The sequence below is a fragment of the Myotis lucifugus genome, unplaced genomic scaffold (assembly GCF_000147115.1).
Source record: "Myotis lucifugus unplaced genomic scaffold, Myoluc2.0 scaffold_191, whole genome shotgun sequence".
Lineage (NCBI taxonomy): Eukaryota > Metazoa > Chordata > Mammalia > Chiroptera > Vespertilionidae > Myotis > Myotis lucifugus.
The window spans coordinates 590,638-611,159 of NW_005871239.1; the positions used below are offsets into that span (position 1 = coordinate 590,638).

Here is a 20,522-nt window from a genome sequence, read left to right on the forward strand (position 1 = left end):
CATTATTATATATAGCCTTGAGTAATCACAATTATAATAAGATTCTTTTTTATAAGATTCTTAATGCACAAATGAAATGTGCTATAAATTCTAGCTATCATCATGCTGATTTTTATTCATTATTATTAGGTGAAACATCAGGAAAAATTAAACTGCCCTGGCTGGTTTGGCTCAGTGGATAGAGCATCAGCCTGAGGAATGAAGGGTCTCACAGGGATTCAGGTCAAGGGCACATGCCCGGGTTGCAGGCTCGATCCCCAATAGGGGGTGTGCAGGAGGCAGCCGATCAATGATTCTCCCTCATCATTTCTGTTTCTATCTCTCTCTCCCTTTCCTTTCCTCTCTGAAATCAATAAAAATATTTTTAAAAACATTATCATGGACCCAAACAGATTCTTATTTTAATTCTACAGTTTGGGGCATATCTGCTGTTGAGAAAATGGGAAAGAGAGAGAGGGAGGGGGGAGAGAGAGAGAGAGAGAGAGAGAGAACTGTCTCTTTTCCCATCTGGCCACAAGTGCCTTTCATAGCTTATTTTTTCCACACTCACCCCTAAAAAATGCACTGGAGCTGAACTATTGTAAGATTTCGTCAGAGTCAAACTATTATATCACTGACTATCAGCTATTTCACAGGAGAACTGAATTGACTTTTTAAAAAAATCAGAATGGACTTTTATAGTTGTAAGACGTTATCAACAGTGACTTGGCTCAACAAATATCGAAAGCTTCGGAAATTAACCTTATCACAGAAAACATTTAGCTGTGAGCACTATCCAGCTGCAGAGGCACAGAACCAAAAATCAGAAAAACGTGCTCAAAAAGAAATACTTTTCAGACGCCGAGGAGAGAGAATAGTAAGGACTGGTGTCAGCCAGCCGCAGTGCCAGGCCGGGCTGGCTGGTAAGTTCTCGGGTAAAGAAAACGCTTTTCTGGACCGACTATAATGGGGACTCTGTGAGCTCTGGGGCCAGGCCCTGCTTTTCTATAGATGACTTTGTTCCTTCTTTACATTGTAAAGTTCAGTTTATATTTTTGTAGAAATACATTGTCGTCATTCCCAATGAAGATGCGGGTTCAGCCCTATTTCCATTTCGCTCTCAGCGGAAGAAATGCGTCCTAGCTTGTTTGGAGGAGAAAATGCGACCAAGGGCTCTGGTTTCCTTTTGAAATTCTTTTTTTTTCTTTTTAAACATTTTATTGATTTTTTTACAGAGAGGAAGGGAGAGGGAGAGAGAGTTAGAAACATTGATTGAGAGAGAAACATCGATCAGCTGCCTCCTGCACACTCCCCACTGGGGATGTGCCCGAAACCAAGGTACATGCCCTTGGCCGGAATCGAACCTGGGACCCTTGAGTCCACAGGCCGACGCTCTATCCACTGAGCCAAACCGGTTAGGGCTCCTTTTGAAATTCTTATTTCATATTCAGAACAAAATGAAAGTGATCTAGTTCTGGAAGGGACGGGGCATGCTTACAGTTAAAAACAGAAACCAGGTTGCAGAAAGATCAAAAGACAAAAGGAATTCACTAATGAGTTGAAAGTTAGAAACACACACACACACACACACACACACACACACACACACACACACGCACGGTGGAGTCACCAATGGAGATACTGCAACTTAATGCCAGCAGTCCTAGCTAAGGGAGAACCTTGCAAAGGTCCTCAAGGGCCCCTATTTTCAAGAGAGCAAATAAATTCCTTCCTGGGAAAAGAAAACCACAAAGAGATGGCGATTTTACTTTTATTTCAAAGACTAAATAATGCCTTCGATCCTGCAAGCAAGTTTAAACACTCCGACAAGGTATTCTGAGTGATTCTACTAACTGCTGTCACTCTGACGCAGGGAGGACTTAACTAGCTTCGCTTTCTTTGACAATTTTCACTTAAAATAATCATGTGGCATGGACTAGAAGTACAGTGTGGCAAAAGGAACCTGTAATAATGTACTAGTCAATTACAGCTGCTTCTTTCAAACCTGGGTCCTTTTAAATGCACCTCCCTCTCCAGATGCATAAATTAGCCCCCCACAAAAGCATTGGGGTCCCAGAGAGCATGGAGCTGAGCTACTGTAAGGTTGTGTCAGAGTCCAACTATTATATCACTGACTATCCGCCCTGGTGGTTTTCCAAGGAGCAGACAGAGCCTGCCTTTGGTGACCATATTGGGACTGCATGAGTTTCCTGTCGGCTGCTGTAACAAATAACCATAAACTTCGTGGTTTGAACAACACACACTTCTGATTTTATAGCTCTGGAGGTAAGTCCAAAATGGGCTTCGCTGGGCTGCAATCAAGGTGTTGGCAGGGCTGCATTCCTTCCGGAGGCTCTAGGGGACAGTCTCATTTCATGCCTTTTCCAGCTTCCAAAGGCTGCCCACATTCCTTGTGGAATCGCCACTGGGCAGGGACACCCAGTCCTCGCAGCCACCTCTGCCTCCTCCCCAGGCAGGAAGGATTGCACAGCCCTGAGAGGAATTTCCTTCTAACGTAGACCCGGGTCCTCTGTATTCTTGGATAGCACCAAAGACAGTGTTGGCAAATAAGTGAAGGTGGGCTGACCACCCATATACCTGCCACAGCATTGCCACAGGGAAGGAAATAGCCAAGCCACAGGTTCCCTGCAGCCACCAAACTAAAAGACTTAACGAGGGAGGTGGGGAGCATCAAAAACACGGTGCCAAGGACCATGCAGCTTCCTGAATGAAGAACTCTCTGCGTGACTAAATCTCCCCAGACTTTGAAAACTAAACCTTTAAAACAGACATTCTGACAAGACATTTCGCCGAAAACCCCAAAGAAATGTGCCGAGTGAATGCTGACAGCCCAGTGATGATTTCTGGAACTCGGAGACCAAAAGGGCCTGTGCCCTTCATCTTTCGAGGTTACTGTGCCTGCTCAGAGAAGCAGCCTCACGCCCGGCCTGACTGTGCAGGGCACACGCCCTCCCCTGGCTCAGCTCTGCCTCCCACAAAGGGATGAATTAGAAGCAGGCACATGCCACAGATTAAGCAGCACCAAGCAACATTTTGCAAACAGCTTGTAAACACGGATGACATACGAATCTGTGATGGCCAAGCAGGACGGCAGGGTGCTCTCCAATCTTGAACTCTCACTATTGGAAACCACATGAAGTGAGAGCCCGTGGCATGGAAGCAACAAGAGCATTCATAAACAGGCACGCACACGCACACGCACACACACGCACCCTAATTAAAGCATATGGAGGTCTGGCTCTTTTCCTTTCAGCAGAAAGGACATACTTCATATTTCCTAAAACGGTGGGGCTGATCCTTAAACTTCTGTTTACCATTTCCTCACCCTTCTAGCACTTAGAACAGTCCTAAGGTAAACATCGGCACCTGATAAATACCTATGGAAATGAGTTCAATACTGTTTTATTCTAAGTTAAGCTCTAGTCTTTCTCCACCAGAGTAGCCAGAGGAATGAGTCGCTTTTAACTGCTTAACAAGGTTGTTGTAAAGGCATGGATTCCTTTAAAAGTTAGTCACTGTGGAAAGTGGTGATTCTGTAAAATAGTTTTTTAAAGTTATATATACATATGTGTGTGTGCTCAATGCCCCAATCTATTTTAAGAAAATACATTTAATTCCCAAAGATGTTTATGAAAACATTAATTTTAATAGTCAAATATCAAGCAATGGAGCAATATAGAAATCATTAGAGCCATTAAAATGATATTTATGAAGATAGTACAATAAGGCTCAATCATTACATGATCATTTTAAGTGTAAAAGGATGCAAAGTTGTTTATAATAGTATGATTATGATTACAATGATATTAAAAACAGCACAGAAGAAAATAGAACATAAATTAATAAAAATTCTTTTTGGAGAATGGGATAAAGTTTTTACCGTTTTATTTTTTATTCATTTTCCAACTGCTTTAAAACAAAAATTATTGCTTGTATAAAAAGTGAATTATTTCTAAAATATTTACGTAGCCCCAGACTTAGAGAAATGCTCAACACTGGCTCTCCTTTTTCTGCCAATCAGCTAGACTTTCCTAAGCATTTACTATGCGCCAGGCACCGGACCAAGTATTTTACAGTCATTACTTCTTAATCCTAAGCACCTTCCTAAATGGAAGGCAAGACTATTATCCCCGTTTCACGGATGAGGAAACAGGCACACAGAGGTTAAGTAAACTTGCCCAAGATCACAGAGCTCGTTAAGTAGCTGAGTGTAACGTGAACCCAAACGGTCTGCCCCACAGCTCATCCTCTTAACCGCTGTGCAACGCTCTCTCTACAGGACTCGACACAAATGCTGATTAAAGTAATGCAGTGCCGGCAGGTGCCAGCTCGTGGGGGCCTCAGTTTCCCCGTTTATGGTAGTACCCACTCAGTGGAGTTGTTGTGTGATGGCACCTGTGGACAAAGTGCTTAACACAAGGCCTGACACAGGGTAAGCCCTCAGTGTCAGATCGGGCCATTTCTAAAAGAGAACCAGGACCTCTGGCCGTGAGCCCAAACTCTCAGCAGGACGGGCATTCCATGGGGCCTCCTGAGAATTGTCATGTTAGGCATCTGCATCACCCTGAGGTTCCCTGCCCATTTTTAAAGGATGCAATTTGGTGGCTATTCAATGATAAATACCTATGGAAATGAGCTCAATACTGTTTTATTCTAAACTCCTTCTTCAAAACTCTGATTTTCACCAAAGCACTGATTTTTTAAATGTATGCATCCAATCTTGGCTCTTGGGAATTGAAGATGGCAACCAAAAAAAAAAAATCCACATCAGAAATGCCTCTATCAGGCACCTAGGAAACAATGCCACCTTGTCTGGATTTAATGTTGGCGACTTAAAGACAGTTTCCCATAGTTATGCTCCCTGGTCTCCCACGTCCTCCGGGGCCTGGGTAAATTTTCAATGTACAGACGCCTGGCCTTCTCCATAACGGAAGCTCAAACTGACATATACTCATCCTGTGCTCAGGGAAGCTCCCACCGCTGTAATCATCATGTGAACAGGAAAACTAAAATCATGAACAATGCTATTATTTTTAAGCAGGATAATTAGCTTGTTAAAGATGAGCTTCTACGTGGAAAATTTAACTGTTCTTCAGTCCAATATCAGAGAGACTGGAAATCTAAAAAGAGTTTGGAGATAAAAATGGCTGAGCCACTCTCACTTGATACTCACTGATATTAGTGCTTACACATAGAACACTGGTGCACAAATCTAACACTTTAAAGCAGCCCAGAAATGCACATTAACAGACGTCTTCAAAGCCACTCGGAATGTTCTAGTTCTGAGGCTGAGTGGTAGGCACAGGAGTGTTCAACATCGTCTTAATCTTTCACGGTACATAAAACGTGACATACTCTTTTGTACGTGTGATAGATTTCATTGCTTAAAAAAAGATCAGAAGTGCAATGGGAACTCAACCTTTAAAGGTGCATATTAGATAGAAACTAAACTTAAACCAGGGAGCCCTTTTTCTCTTCATTTAAGATTTATAAACAACTTTTATGAGAGTTCATAAAATTTCAGACTACAGAAGACTGAAGACCATCTAATCTAATGGGTTTCCAATGAAGTCCCTGAAATAAAGTTCCATCTTGCACAGAGGCCCATTGACTCCTTATTCAGAACGGGGAGTTTTCTTCCACTGGCAGCTCACTTTGAATGCCACAGGAGTGGCCCCAAGTCTCTCTGCATTTGACATCACCCCTGGTGCTTCCTTTCCTTCTTGATTGGAGAGTCTCTTTCCCACACCTGAATTGCTTCAATAACGATACAGATTTAATCGTGTGTCTTCAATAAATTCAGAGAGAAATGTACAATATGCCTTAAAGAGAAAAATTCTGTTTAAAAGGCATGTGTTGGCTGAAGGAATCAAAAACACCAATTTGAAAAGACATATACGCCCCTATGTTCATTGCAGCATTATTTACAATAGCCAAGTTATGGAAACAACCTTGGTGTCCATCAACAGATGAGTGGGTTAAAAGATATGTCATACACACAAGCACACACACACAATGGAATATTACTCAGCAATAAAAAAGAAAGAAGTCTTGCCATTTGTGACAAGGACTTAGAGGATATTATGCTAAGTGAAGTAAGTCAGAGAAAGACAAACAATACCATGTGATTTCACTTACACATGGAATCTAAAAAAAACAAATGACCAAACCAAACCAAACAAAAACAGACTCATAGAAACAGAGAACAAACTGATGACTACCAGAGGGGAGGGAGTGGGAGGATGGGCAAATGGTGAAGGGAAATAAGAGGTACAAACTCCCACTTATAGAACAGAAAGCCATGGAGATGTAGTGTATAGCATAGGGAATAAAGTCAATAATGGTGTAATAACTTGGCATAACATATGGTTATTAGATTTAGTGTGGTGATCACCTCCTAATGTATATAAATGTCAAACTGCCATGTTGTACATCTGAAACTAATATACTATTGTATGCCAACTCTACTTTAATTAATAAATTGAATATACCCGGACAGTGTGGTTCAGTGGTTGAGCATCGACCTATGAATCAGGAGGTCATGATTCCATTCCCAGTCAGGGCACATTCCCCAGGGTGCAGGCTCAATCCCTAATGAAGGATCTGTAGGAGGCAGCCAATCAATGATTCTCACCACTGGTTTTTCTATCTCTCGCTCCCTCTTTCTTCCTCTCTGAAATAAATAAAAATATATTACATTTTTTAAAAATTAAATAAACAAATGGCATTGTGGAAATACACCATTCTTGCTGGAACAGTTACTTAAGCAGGAATAAATCAGCACCTGAAATACCAAAAACTAGAACAGCCAAGCAAAGAGCAAACAGCTAACCATACTTTAAACAACTATGGTTACCAAGGGCCAGCTCAGGAATGAAATATTCAAATAAAATAATAGTGTGGGGGGTGGAATATAGGGGAAATCTTTGTACCTTCCCTCAATTTTCCTGTGAATTTTAAACTGCTCTAAAAATGGTCAAAATAAAAAATAAAAATAAAGTTTTTAAAAGTAGGACAAGAAATTCTTTAAAATAAAATAATGAAAGTAGAAAAGCCCCCCCCCGCCCCCCGTTTTTAAATGCCTTCTAGGATGTGGAATGGAACAAGTTGTAAAAGAACTGTAAGTGTCCCCGGGAATGACTAGTCCAGGCACACCAGTCCTTGAATGGTCTCACTGCTTACTCACAGAACAGTACGGAAAACAGGGCTCCTTGCGCAACCGTGAAGTTAGCTACAAGCCAAATGCCTGTACAACCATTAAAAACAAATCAATTTCACAGGCTAATGGGCATGATGGGAGCCAGAGCTATGCACACTGGACTCCAGACAGAGTTGGTCACCACAAGCTTTGTAAAGGCTAGCACTGATCAGTTTCTGCTTCAAGCAAGAGGTAGCTATTGTTAAGTCACCACACAGCTCATTTATCTCAGAGTTAAAAACTCATATTCATACAATTGCCTAAATTGTACATATTCTGCAGTATTTTCAGGTTTAATTATTTCTGGGCTACTGAAAAGTAAGATACAAATAAAACAATGACATTTAAAATAGCAATGGCACTTGTTCGGGTAAATGCCCAGAAGTGGGCTTGGTGGGTCATCTGATAGTTCTATTTTTAATTTTTTGAGGAGCCTCCATACTGTTTTCCACAGTGACTGCACCAATTTGCAGCCCTACCAACAGTACACAAGGGGTCCCTTTCTCCACATCCTCCCTAACACTTGTTTGTTGACTTATTGATGACAGCCACTCTGACAGGTGTGAGGTATTATCTCATTGTGGTTTTAATTTACATCTTTCTAATTAGCGACATTGAGCATGTTTTCATGTCTATTGGCCATCTGTAATTCCTCTGGAGAAATGTCTATTCAGGTCCTCTGTCCATTTTTTAATTGGATTATTTGTGTTTTTTGGTGCTAAGTTGTATGAATTCTTTATTCTTTATATTTTGGATATTAACCCCATTAAGATGTATCAGTGGTGAATATTTTCTCCCATTCAGTAGGTTGCCTTTTCATTTTGTTGGTTTCCTTCACTGTGCAAAAACTTTTTGAAAATATATGTCCATTCCTATATTCATTGCATTATTTACAATAATCAAGATATTGTACTTGTGTTCATTGATAGAAGAGTGGATAAAATAGATGTGGTACATACATAATGGAATATTACTCAGTCATAAAAAAAAGAATGAAATCTTACCATTTTCAACAACATAGATGAAGCTGAAGGGTATTACGCTAAGTGAAATAAGTCAGACAGAAAAAGACAAAGATCATATGATTTCACTTATATGAGGAATCTAAAAAACAAAATAAACAAGCAAAACAGAAACAGACTCATAGATACAGAGAACAAATTGATGGTTGCCAGATGGAAGGGGTTGGGAGGCTGGGTGAAAAAGGTGAAGAGATTAAGAAGTACAAATTGACAGTTACAAAATAGTCACGGGGATGTAAAGTACAGCATAGGGAATACAGTCAATAATATTTTAATAATTATAACTAATGGTGCCAGGTGGAACTAGACTTACTGAATGGATCACTTTGTAAGTTATATAAATGTCTAACCACTATGCTGTACACCTGAAGCTAATACCATATTGAATGCCAACTATAAATAAGAAATATAAAAAAAAATTTTAAAGATGGCATAATGGGAAGAAAAGTAATGGCACTACAACCAGCTTCATTCATTTTTAAAAGGGGTGTGGGGTCAGTCTTCTAGCAATAAGCAAATGCATTATTATAGGTTTAAAATAAAGCAGCAGCAAATAGATGTGCTTCCCCTTTGAACAGTAATTTTCCACTTAATCCTAAGGGAAAACTCCACTAGCCCTCTCTGGGTCCAGCTGAGACTCAGTGAGAGAAGAAGGAAAGTCTCTGGTACCACCTGCTTCCCAGCATCCCGCTGTCTCTGTCTGTTTCTACATCGTTTTCCTTGATAGTCTCTCCACCATTAATTCCAAATACCTTCAGAGTTTTCTTTCTACTCCAATGACCCAGAATCATCACCTTATCCTAAAGTCTTGAAGTCACTCCAGACAGACTATGGCTTTACAACCCTAGTATCCTTATCAGTTTTTATGGATACTGACGTAAGAGTGTCTGAGAAGTGAGCATCTTTTCTCCAAGTCATTAGCCTACTTTCTGCCTCAAACAGCAACACCTCACCCAGACATGAGATTCAACTAAAATGTACTTTATAAATTCTAACACTGACAGTCCACTATTTAACCTCAATCAAGTTCACTAACCAATTACTCTCTTTCTTATACTGTGTTTAGGATAAGCGATGTCTCTTTGATTTACAAGAAAATGAAAATATTTGTACAGAAGGCTCTATAACTTTAAACTATAAAAATGTTGCTAGGTTTCTGTTAGGATCATCTTCCTCTTTTGTTCATATTCCTGTTTTTCATTCCCAGCCAAATATGAATGAATCAAAAAGGGTAAAGGAGAAGTTCAGAGGGAAGCAGGAGACTAACACCAAAGACAAATCAATAATGTGACTGTGACAATAATACAAGCGCTACCATTTTATTTATAATCTGAACCCTACCTACTTCCATAAAGGATTTAAAATTGCTTAAAATAAACACGTGTGCAGGATCATTGAAATAAAGAGACAAGCTAATCCACATGGAAGAAAGGGGAGATAACTACCAGGAAATACAGATGAAAGTTATTGTAACGAAGCACTAATTTTGGCTCTGAGCTTAGGAAACCAAAGCTAAAAGGGAAACATGATAGGTTACAAATTCTCAATTTCATAAATGTGGAAGCAGATGGATTTGTCAGAAGAGACCATCCATTTTCTACTGCTGAGCTCCAGGAGGAATTTATGGCACAGTCCCTCCACAAAATAAACTGAGAAATAAGAAATGGAGATTTCAGTTGAAGCCAGGTGGCCATTTCTTCCTTCAACTGTTGGTAGCAGGCAAAGCCCAGCTGCTGAAATGCAGCTCAGAGAAGGCGGTCCGTGCAGAGCCGAGTTAACAGTCTGAGCAAGCTGTTTCCTGGCACTGCTGTGATAAAATGGTAGCTTCTAGAAAACCTGGAGGAACTTGTGACTCACCTGCCCTGCAAACTGTCTTCCTCACGGAAGAATTAAGGTTGCTGGTGGGCATCTGCAGCACTGCCTGTAGATACTGTTGGCTGCTGTTCTCTTAGCAAAACAGAGGACCCTGCCTTGAAATCCTACCACGAAAGGGGCTCTACGATGACTCCTATAGGCAAAACCCCTGTTATTTTTCAGTAGCAAGCTTTTTTTTTTAATTTAAATTCTTTATTGTTTAAAGCAGCGGTTCTCAACCTGTGGGTCGCGACCCCTTTGGTGGTCGAACAACCCTTTCACAGGGGCCGCCTAAGACCATCCTGCATATCAGATATTTACATTACGATTCATAACAGTAGCAACATTACAGTTATGAAGTAGCAACGAAAATAATTTTATGGTTGGGTCACAACATGAGGAACTGTATTTAAAGGGCCAGAAGGTTGAGAACCACTTTATTTATTTTTTTTTTAATATATTTTATTGATTTTTTACAGAGAGAAAGGGAGAGAGATAGAGAGTTAGAAACATCGATGAGAGAGAAACATCGATCAGCTGCCTCCTGCACATCTCCCACTGGGGATGTGCCCGCAACCCAGGTACATGCCCTTGACCGGAATCGAACCCGGGACCTCTCAGTCCGCAGGCCGACGCTCTATCCACTGAGCCAAACCGGTTCGGCGAGAACCACTTTAAAGTATTACATGAGTCTCCTTTTTTCCCCCATTGACCTCTCCCCGGCCACTCCCACCCCCCAGCACATGCCCACATCCCCCTACTGTCTGTGTCCATTGGTTTTGGTCATGTGCATGCATACAAGTCCTTTGGTTGATCTCTTACCACCCCACCACCACCACCACTACCCTCCCCTGCCTTCCCTCTGAGGTTGACAGTCTGTTCCATGCTTCTGTGTCTCTGGATCTATTTTTGTTCATTATATTCCACAAAATGAGTGAGATCATGTGATATTTATCTTTCTCCGAATGGCTTATTTTGCTTAGCATCACGGTCTCCAAGTCCATCTATGCTGTTAGTAGCAAGCTCTTTTTAAAAAAAAAATTTTAATATATTTTTTATTGATTTCAGAGAGGAAGAAAGAAGGAGGGATAGAAACATCAATGATGAGAAAGAATCATTGATTGGCTGCTTCCTGCACACCCCTCACTGGGGATCGAGCCTGCAACCCAGTCCTATGCCCTGATCAGGAATCAAACCGTGACCTCCCAGTTCGTAGGTCAACGCTCACCCACTGAGCACACCAGCCGGGCCAGTCACAAGCTTTTAATAAGCTTTACATGCTAAACTATTACTCGAGAGATACCAACCCGAAGTTCTGGACAACAGAGACAAACCATTTTAGTCTAGAAAGTTAAGGGCAGAGGTTATCTGGTGGTTAACTCAATCACAAAAACACTGCTGCACGGTTTCAGCAGAATAACAAATTCTGAGAGAAACTATATCCTGTTGACAGTTCACCAGATTGGGTCAATGGAAGTACTGGATAAACATTAATAAAGATCTTTTAGGAAAAAAAACATAAAAAGAAAAACAAAACCAGTAACAACCGTAAAACCCTGGGAAATGTTTTCCAAAGAGCCTGTTTTCAGGTGTGGGCCATTTAACGCTGAAATATCGTTTCCTAAGGAGCTGCCTCACCAGACTGCCCGGGTTTATGACAGTGATGTGCACAAATGAGGGGCCTGGCTGCCCTTTGCTCTGGCAGAAGCCAGGCATCCAGCTTGCCTAAAAACAGAAAGGAGATTTCTAGCTGTAATTTTAAAAGAAGAAACGGCCAGGACAGAGCTCTGCTTCCTGGATTTTAACACTGAAATTTGATCTGCCAAAAGGTTATTAGTCACCCCGGTCTGGCATTAGGAGTGATGTGGTACGAGGTTTGGAGTAGAATTAAAAGTAGAATGAGTACTCTGGGAGTCTGCAGAAATATGGCTCTTCTCTCCAAGACCCAAGACTACAAGTCCATAAATCCTCCTGAGTTTCCATAGAGAACTCCCAGTGTTTTAAGAAGAGGCACCGAGTTTTAAGGAGCTGCCCACCTGAGTAATTGATCTGTAATTTGAGGAGTGATCAGAAGGAACTATACCTGAAAATTGTAGGGAAAGGATTACTATTGTCACTAATGATAACACATTTGTATATTGCTTTGTCTTTAATAAGCACTCTACATTTTCACCCATGTTGTTATCACATTTAATTTCTTTTTATTCATTTATTGAGGTAACATTGGTTAATAATATATAAATTTCAGATATACAACATTATAATTCAACATCTGTATTGGGTGCTCACCACCTGAAGTCTAATTTCCTTCCATTACCATATATATGAGCCTCCTTTACCCAATTCACCCTCCTCCCATCTCCCATTCCCTGTGGTAACCACCATTCCATCGTTTGTATCCATAAGTCTGTTTTTGTTTGTCGGTTGCTTTTTGTTTTACATCTCCCCATATGAATGGAATCATATGGCTTTTTGTCCTTTTCCATTGGACTTTTTCACTGGCATAATACCCTTAAGATCCATCCATGTTGTCACAATGGCAGTATTTCACCTTTTTATGGCTAAGTAGTACAGTATTCCACTGTGTGTTCACATTCTTTTCTATCCATTCATCCACTGATGGACACTTAGGTTGTTTCTATAGCTCAATTACTGTACATAATGCTGCAATGAACAGAGGGGTACATGTGTAATTCTGAATTAGTGTTTTTGTATTCTTCGGATAAATACCCAGAAAAAGAATTGCTGGATCATATGGTGGGTCTATTCTTAATTTTATAAGGTACCTCCATACTGTTTTCCATAGTGGTTGTACCAATTTATAATCCCACCAACAGTGCACAAGGGTTCTTTTCCCTACATCCTCTCCAATACTTATTATTTCTTCCTGTGTTTTATATAATAGCCATTCTCATAGGTGTGAGGTTATCCCATTTAATTCTTACAATAATACTGAGTCTGGTCTTTTTTTTTTACAAAAATACTGTGAATGCTATTCTGCCCCCCTCCCCCCGTCACCCACTGAATAGATGAGAAGATTAAAACAAGACAAGTAACCTTCCGAGATCATATAGACAAAGAAACACTGGGGACAGAATTAGAACTCAGCACTTCTAACTCTTAAATCTTTTATCATAGAAATTAGAGCTCATTTGTCTTGACACAATCCAAGCAGTAGAGGTGTGTGTGTTTTTTAATTTTCTCATAGTGCAGAGAAAAAAAATTTTCATGCAAAACTTGTGGGCTCTAACTATCCTATTTATAGTTTAATAAAACAAGTTAAGGTGCTTAGATTATATTCAATGGATGGCACTAGCAGATAAAAATGTAATCTCTTTCTGTCATAAACATCTAACAAGTTGCCTTTATGTTAAGTTAAAAAAGAAGTCCTGATTTCAGTCCTTACCCCTTCAAACAATAGCTATTACTCCAAATATGCAGGGCAATTTGATAACAGGAATTAAAGGTTGTAAAAGCAGGCATACTATTTGGGAATGTCTATCAAATATGTAAATGTGCATTATCCCAGCAATTCCCCTTCTAGAAGTTTATGCTAAAGGAATCAGGACCACTGCCCAAAAATGTAAGTAATAGGATGTTCCTGACAGTGCTGTTTATATTATTAAATTACAGGTCATCTACTTTCTTCTCTACTTTGTTTTGCCATAAGCTGGTAAAAATCAGAAAAACAAAGCAGTTTTTAATAAAGGGAATGAGAGGAAAAAATAAATTTTGACACAGCAAATCTATTTTTTTCCTAAAGAAAAGATTCAGATGAGTGTTCTAAGAAATGTGTATGTATAGCATAGTATTTTATAATAGTGAAAAACTGGGCAAAACTAACTTTTTTTCTATCATCACAATATTAACATTTATATCATCGTATCCTACGGTTATTTAAACTGTTGATACTTGCTTTTATTACTGAATAAAGGAAGCAAATTATAAAATATGATGTATATATAGTATTACCTCACTGTATATATACATATAGTTACATAGGTATTTGCAGAGGAAAAAGCTTTAGAAGGCTATGGCTATACTGGGATGAGCCTTGGTGAACAGGGTAAGATAACAGTCATGCGAGGCAACGACTCTGAAACTAGACTGCCTGAGTTCAAACCCTGGTGGTGGCACTCTCTAGCTTTTAACCTTGTTTGTGCTTCCCTTTTCTCATCTGTAATGAGGAGAACAATAGTGCCCACCTCATAGAGCCATTATTACGTATAAACAGGTAAAGCACTTATTTAGCAGAGGGACTGACACATAGTGAGGGCCACACACATGCTATTGTCATTACCATCGTCCTTGATACTAAGGTCACCCATAGCTTGCTTGTTTGTTTGTTTGTTTACTTGCTTGTTTTAACCTGTATCTTCCAAGTTTTCTACAGTCTGTGTGGGACTAGTTATGTAATATTTGAAAGTAACTGATAGCAGAGACTTGAATGGATATTTGTGTACCTATGTTCACAGCAGCATGACTCACAATTGCCAAAAGGTGGAAACAACCCAAATTCTGATAGCTGAATGAAGAATGAACAAACCGGGATATACTACAAACAATGGAATATTGTTCAGTCTTAAAAAGGAAGGCAATCCTGGTATCTGCTACAACATGGATACACCTTGAAGACACTGTGCCAGATGGAATAAACCAGACACAAAAGAACAAATATTGCATGATTCCAGCTATATGAGGTGCCTAGAGTGGTCAAATTCATAGAGACAGGCAGTAGAATGCTGGTTGCCTAGGGCTGGGGTGGAGGGGAATGGGAAGGAAGTATGTGTTCATCGCCTACAGTTTCCGTTTGGGAAGATGAAGCGTTCTGGAGATGGATGGATGGTGGTGATGGCTGCACAATATGAATACACTTAATGCCACTGAACTGTACATTTAAAAATGGAGAAAATGGTAAATTTTATATTATGTACTAGAGGCCTGGTGCACGAAATTCATGCACGGGGGGTGGCGGGGTCCCTCAGCCTGGCCTGCACCGTCTTGCAATCCTGGACCTCTCGGGAGGATGTCCGACTGCCAGATCCCTGCGGGATCAGGCCTAAACTGGCAGTCGGACATCCCTCTCGGACATCCGGGACCGCTGGCTCCTAACTGCTTGCCTGCATGATCGCCCCTAACCACTGGCCTGCCTGCCTGAACGCTCCTAACCACTTGCCTGCCAGCCTGATCACCCCTAACCACTCTGCATGCCTGCCTGACCGCCCCTAACCACTCACCTGCCTGCCTGATCACCCCTAACTGCTCACCTGCCTGCCTGATTGCCCCCTAACCACCTCTGCCTCAGACCTTGCCGTGGCAGCTTCATCCAGAAGGACATCCGGAATGACATCCAGAAGGTCGTTCAGCTGTCCGGTCTAATTAGCATATTACACTTTTATTATTATAGATAGTTACACAATTTTTAAAAATAACATAGCTAGACAACCTTTGGGCTTAAGGACAGGAGAATTCTGAGACTCAGCTCTCGTGAAGGGACAAGGCAACAAGTTAGAAAATGTCCTCTCTCTCATTAGAGAAAGAGGGGACCAAAGAGTGAAAAGGCTGCTCTCCCCATTTGCACATCCTCATTTCCCTTCTTGCTCAAAGTCCGCTCTGACCCACTTCAGCCTTCCTCTCTCCCTAGCATGCCCTTGCTCTGAAATAAGGAATAAGCTGGAAACATAATCCATCCAATAATCTTTGCTCTGTGGACAAGAACGAAAAGTTTAAAGGTAAACTTAGAGACTGACCTAAAGATTCAAACTGAACTTCATTTATCTATGCAAAGCTTTCTCCTCGCTAGTCTAACAAACATTCAGACTGTGGCCCCAGGGACCAGATTAGTCTCTATTCCCTTTGTGGAGAAGTACACCTTCCAAGAAAGAACTCATTCTCTTTCTAGATTAAGTGTGACTCATCTGTCCTTCCTCCTCTAAAGTGCTTTGTTGAGGCCACAAACTGGAATATCTAAAGGGATCAGGCAGAAGCAGTGTGGGTTAGGAGGGAGTGGTGGGGATTGAGGCAAAGTGAAGAGTTCCTGTCTGTTTAAAGGAGCAGCTCCTACTAAGTCCAGCAGATTGTTCTCACATAGTAATACGGTACATGTTCAGTGCTGCCAATTTCCATTTGTTAAAAGAGGAATGAAACTCAGATTTTTGAAGTCAATCTCCCCAAAGACAATATAGGAGTATTTTTGTTGTTGTTGTTTAGTTGGTTTGTTTACAAAAATGCTGTGTAAGCCAAACAAAACACTTCTGCATGGGGCTCCCTTTCAGGGTATCTGATTTAGAAGTCAATCCTAACGAATGAGGTTACCACTTAACCCCTCAATGGACACAGGAATACTATGAACAGGAAGGCTACTTTTCATAACCAAGAGTGTCTTTTTTGGCTGGATATTGTCCAATTGCTCCTCAGATCCACTCTCTCCCCTCCTCACCCTGCCCTGGGCCCCAGAAGGCCAGCCTCCTCAGACTGCATGTCTTAGTATCCTGCTCTCTGGGGTTCATTGGAGTCATCCAATCAATGACCTGCAGGAAACTGAGGAGAGGGCAGAGAGAAAGGTTGGGGTGTTTATCCCCTGGGCTCCTGCCCTGCCAGGCCGCTTTGCCAGGTGACTGCACTATTCCCCCAAAGGCCTCAGCTCCCACCAGGTGGCCCTTTCCTGCAGCTAAACCCCTTACAAGGTTCCAAGAGACTCTCCCTTTCCCTGTCTCCTTAGGGCTAAGGAGCGGTAATGGCTTTCTGTAGTTAACTCTGCCAAGTTTGCTGATTTCTCTGACCCCCGTCCTCAGCTTTGTTAACGGTCCTTTTCTTTCCCCCATTACCCCTCTCTCCTGCCAGGACCGAATTGATACATCTTCCCACATCACATACCATGATCTAATTCTGATCCTAAATAGGAAGATCATGATCCCTCCCTTCTAGACCTGGGAGCCTAATTCCACTAGGAAAGAGATCTGCTAGGTGAGGCTCCCGTGACCCTATTTTTTCTAGGTTGAAAAGATACTATTTCTTGAACCTTACCTGAACTCTAATTTCTAAATCACAGTTCTGAATGACTAAAATCCGTAGCTTAGCAGTCCCACACTGGAATGGTTAACATGGAAGGCAAAAAACCAGTATCCTCCCACTAAAAATACAATTTGGAAAACATGTGTGCTCCATGAGGCAAAGACCTTTATCTTATATTTTCCTGAAATGCCCTCATAAGACAGTTAACAAATTTTTAATAATTTTGAATGAGGTGGGCCATTAAGATGTTATATTAAAGCTTTTCCTCCCATTTAACCCCACTAAACACTTTTAGATGCCCTGCTTAATCCAAATACCTAAATATCCAATTATCTGGCACTAACAGTCTACATTAGGAGGGACATTACACTACACCTGTACGCCTCTTAAGACTGTTCTTGACTCCTTGTATTGTAGTGAGAAATGTAACGATTTTAATCACCATTACTGAATGATTAGTTCATGTAATCACTTATTCAACAAATGTCTATCTACATATCTATAGCTCTCTAGATATTTAGCACCAGCCAGGTACCCATTTTTACTCTGTGGCTATGACAAATAGGAGGACCCTGACCTCAAGCAACTCAACATCTATGCTATTGTGTACGTAAGACAATGAGATGACACTTCAGTGAAGATAGTTCAAATGCGAGAAGCACATCAGTGAGGGATCTGCTAAGTCAGTCTACAGAGGATGAGAGATGTGTCATTAGATGGGAGAGAAGGAGGCATTCCAGATGGATGGGAAAGCATGTGCCAAACACCAGACAGCGACAGCAGCAATTTTACAAGTTTGTGCCTTTGATACTGAGTATAGCTCATGCCCTACAGTAGGTGTTTTAATGAACAAAGTGGGATTTCACACAGAAAAATTCTACTGTCTTCATTATTTAAGTACCTGTTATTGTAAGCAACACAAGTAATCATTCATGGTTACTGGAAATCGTAGGCCTTATAAAATGCATGATTCGTAGTGTTCCCAAAATGAAAAGAAAAACGTCCTCACATTAGCAACGCACACTCCTGTCCCTTAAATTCTAATGCAAAAAGTAGGCTCCCACAAGCTGCTGGTATGTTAGTAGGGCTGAGACTAGTTACATATTTTAAATTCATTCATGACTTAGTCATCTTGTCATAATGACTATTTTAATGTGTTCCCCAGGGAAAAAGTACAACCACCAATTAAATCTGATTCAGTGATAAAAATCTAACCTCTGAATAATAAAAATTGCGGCTCTTACTCCTTCCTTTCCTTCAGCTTTCCCTCCTGCTGCCATTTCCCATACCTGCCAGTTCTGTCCTGTTGTCTGTACTTATCATTTTACCTTTAACCAGGAGAAACTGATTACACTGGCACTTGGAAAGGTAGCATTTTTGTTCTGTCCGTTATTCAGATAACATATGTTAATATGGGCATAGAGAAAACCAAGATGGGCATATAGAGCACAGCAACAGCAGTCGCCTAGTAGGGAGGGGTGTGGGTTACGGGAGACTTTTGCTTTCTATGTTCTGAATCTCTATTATAAATCTCTGAAAATCTATGGCAACCATATTTTACTTTGTAAGAGAAGAAACAAAGACATATATTCTTAGAGTAGGTAGCACATGAGTCATCTTCCTGTACAGGATCTGGTCGAGAAATCTCAGCAGATACTGCAGAAGAAATCCTAGCAGAACGAAGGCACAGTAATCCTCACTTCGTTTTCCCAGAGAACCCATAATGCCACTGCCCATCTGAGTCTCCCCCTCACTCATCCTCTTATGGCTCATGGGGCCAGATGGAAGCAAACCATCTCTCTCTATTGCCTGAGATACCTCTTTAAAAGGGAAGCTGCATACAGGACCTCTTCACTTAAAGATGCTGGGTTTTGTTTTTAAATAGCAAATGTGTTTATTAAAATATAAGCTTTATTCAGCTGGAGAAAAACATGTACATGCTGATGGTTCAAGTACCCCTTACTTGAGATGGTCTCCTTCAGCCTTTAAGAAGAGGCCATTTTCAATCAAAATTAAGCATTCGTGAAATAGTTTCCATTGGGCAAAGATTATAATTTACCAGATATTGTTTCTCCTGAAATCCTTTTCTCTTTTCTTCTTGTGATTGCCCCTTCAATTATCTAGAGAGCAAACACCATCCTCTTACATTGCCAGTTTTTCAAGGGTTGGTTATTTTCTCTTAAAAAAATGAATAGAAAAGCATGACTTGTTACTGCAATTCATTTGAGACCCATTCTGGCTAATACAAGAAATACTTGATGGATGAAGAAAACAAAAATGACAATGAAACCAGCCACAGATATGAACTACAGTAAAACTCCTAGAATATAAAAGTAATAATCAGAATTACTTAATCATGAAGAAATTAATTGGGTTCTCCAGGAAGCAAGAATAATAATTATGACCAGAAGGATAAAAACATAAGCATATTTCATTATAGAAAACTAGACATCATCTAAATTTTCAATAACAGAAAAATGGTTAAATAAATTATGTATCCAAAGAACAGAAGAGTATGCATCCATTATAAACCACATATTCAGAATGGCAGAATACTGATAATTACTGAAGCTAAAGAAATGTTGGGTATCTAGGAGTTTATTATATTATTCTAATTTTTGTATGTCTACAATTTTCCATAAAACATGTTTTACATAAATATATTTTCTAAAATTAGTAACACAGGAAAATGCTCATCATAAAACATTAAGTGAAATGGGCTGGGGGAGCAAAGTACAAACTATAATAAGGACAAGATTCTGATTTTGTTAACCATGCACATATACACAGAGAAGACAGCTGGGAGGAAATGCTCTAAAATGATAAGCAATGGCCCCGCCAGTGTGGCTCAGTGGTTGAGCATTGACCTATGAACTAGGAGATCACGGTTCGATTCCCAGTCAGGGCACATGCCCGGGTTGCGGGCTCCATCCCCAGTGTGGGGCATGCAGGAGGCAGCGGTCAATGATTCTCTCTCATCATTGATGTTTCTATCGCTCCCTTTCCTTTCATCTTTGAGATCAATAAAAATGTCTTTTGAAAAAAATAAAAAATAAATAAAATGATAAGCCATGCGTGGCTCTGGGTAATAGATCAATGATGATGAATCTTTTCTTCTTTTACTTTTCCATATCTAAAAATGTCTAAACAATAACTATGTTTTACTTTTGTAATTAGCAACATGACAGGCAGGAAAGGATTCCTGTTTGAGAAAGGAAGAAAACAAGAACGCCTAGCCCATGAGAGAGAGCTGGCTATATATACATTCCTAGACACTGCTGGGGGGCGGAGGAGGGGGGAGCGGGGGAGAGACTAAATCAAGTTGACCATCTGAAAGGAGCTTACAAGCTATTCGAGGAGATAACTTTGACCCCAAAAAAGATATATAATACTACCAGGCTGTAGACAAGAGTTGAATGAGAAGTTCTTACAAG

The 20,522-nt window shown here is 40.5% G+C and overlaps 1 protein-coding gene across 1 annotated transcript in view; it reads right to left on the reverse strand.

Annotated features, from left to right (window-relative positions):
- SAMD4A (sterile alpha motif domain containing 4A) overlaps positions 1–19,331 on the reverse strand; it is a gene marked incomplete at its 3' end in the record, with an annotated part of 179,553 nt that extends 160,222 nt beyond the window's left edge. The window contains exon 1 of the mRNA XM_023760767.1: positions 19,148–19,331. The remainder of the gene's footprint in view (positions 1–19,147) is intronic.
- Between the last annotated feature and the right edge of the window lie 1,191 nt (positions 19,332–20,522).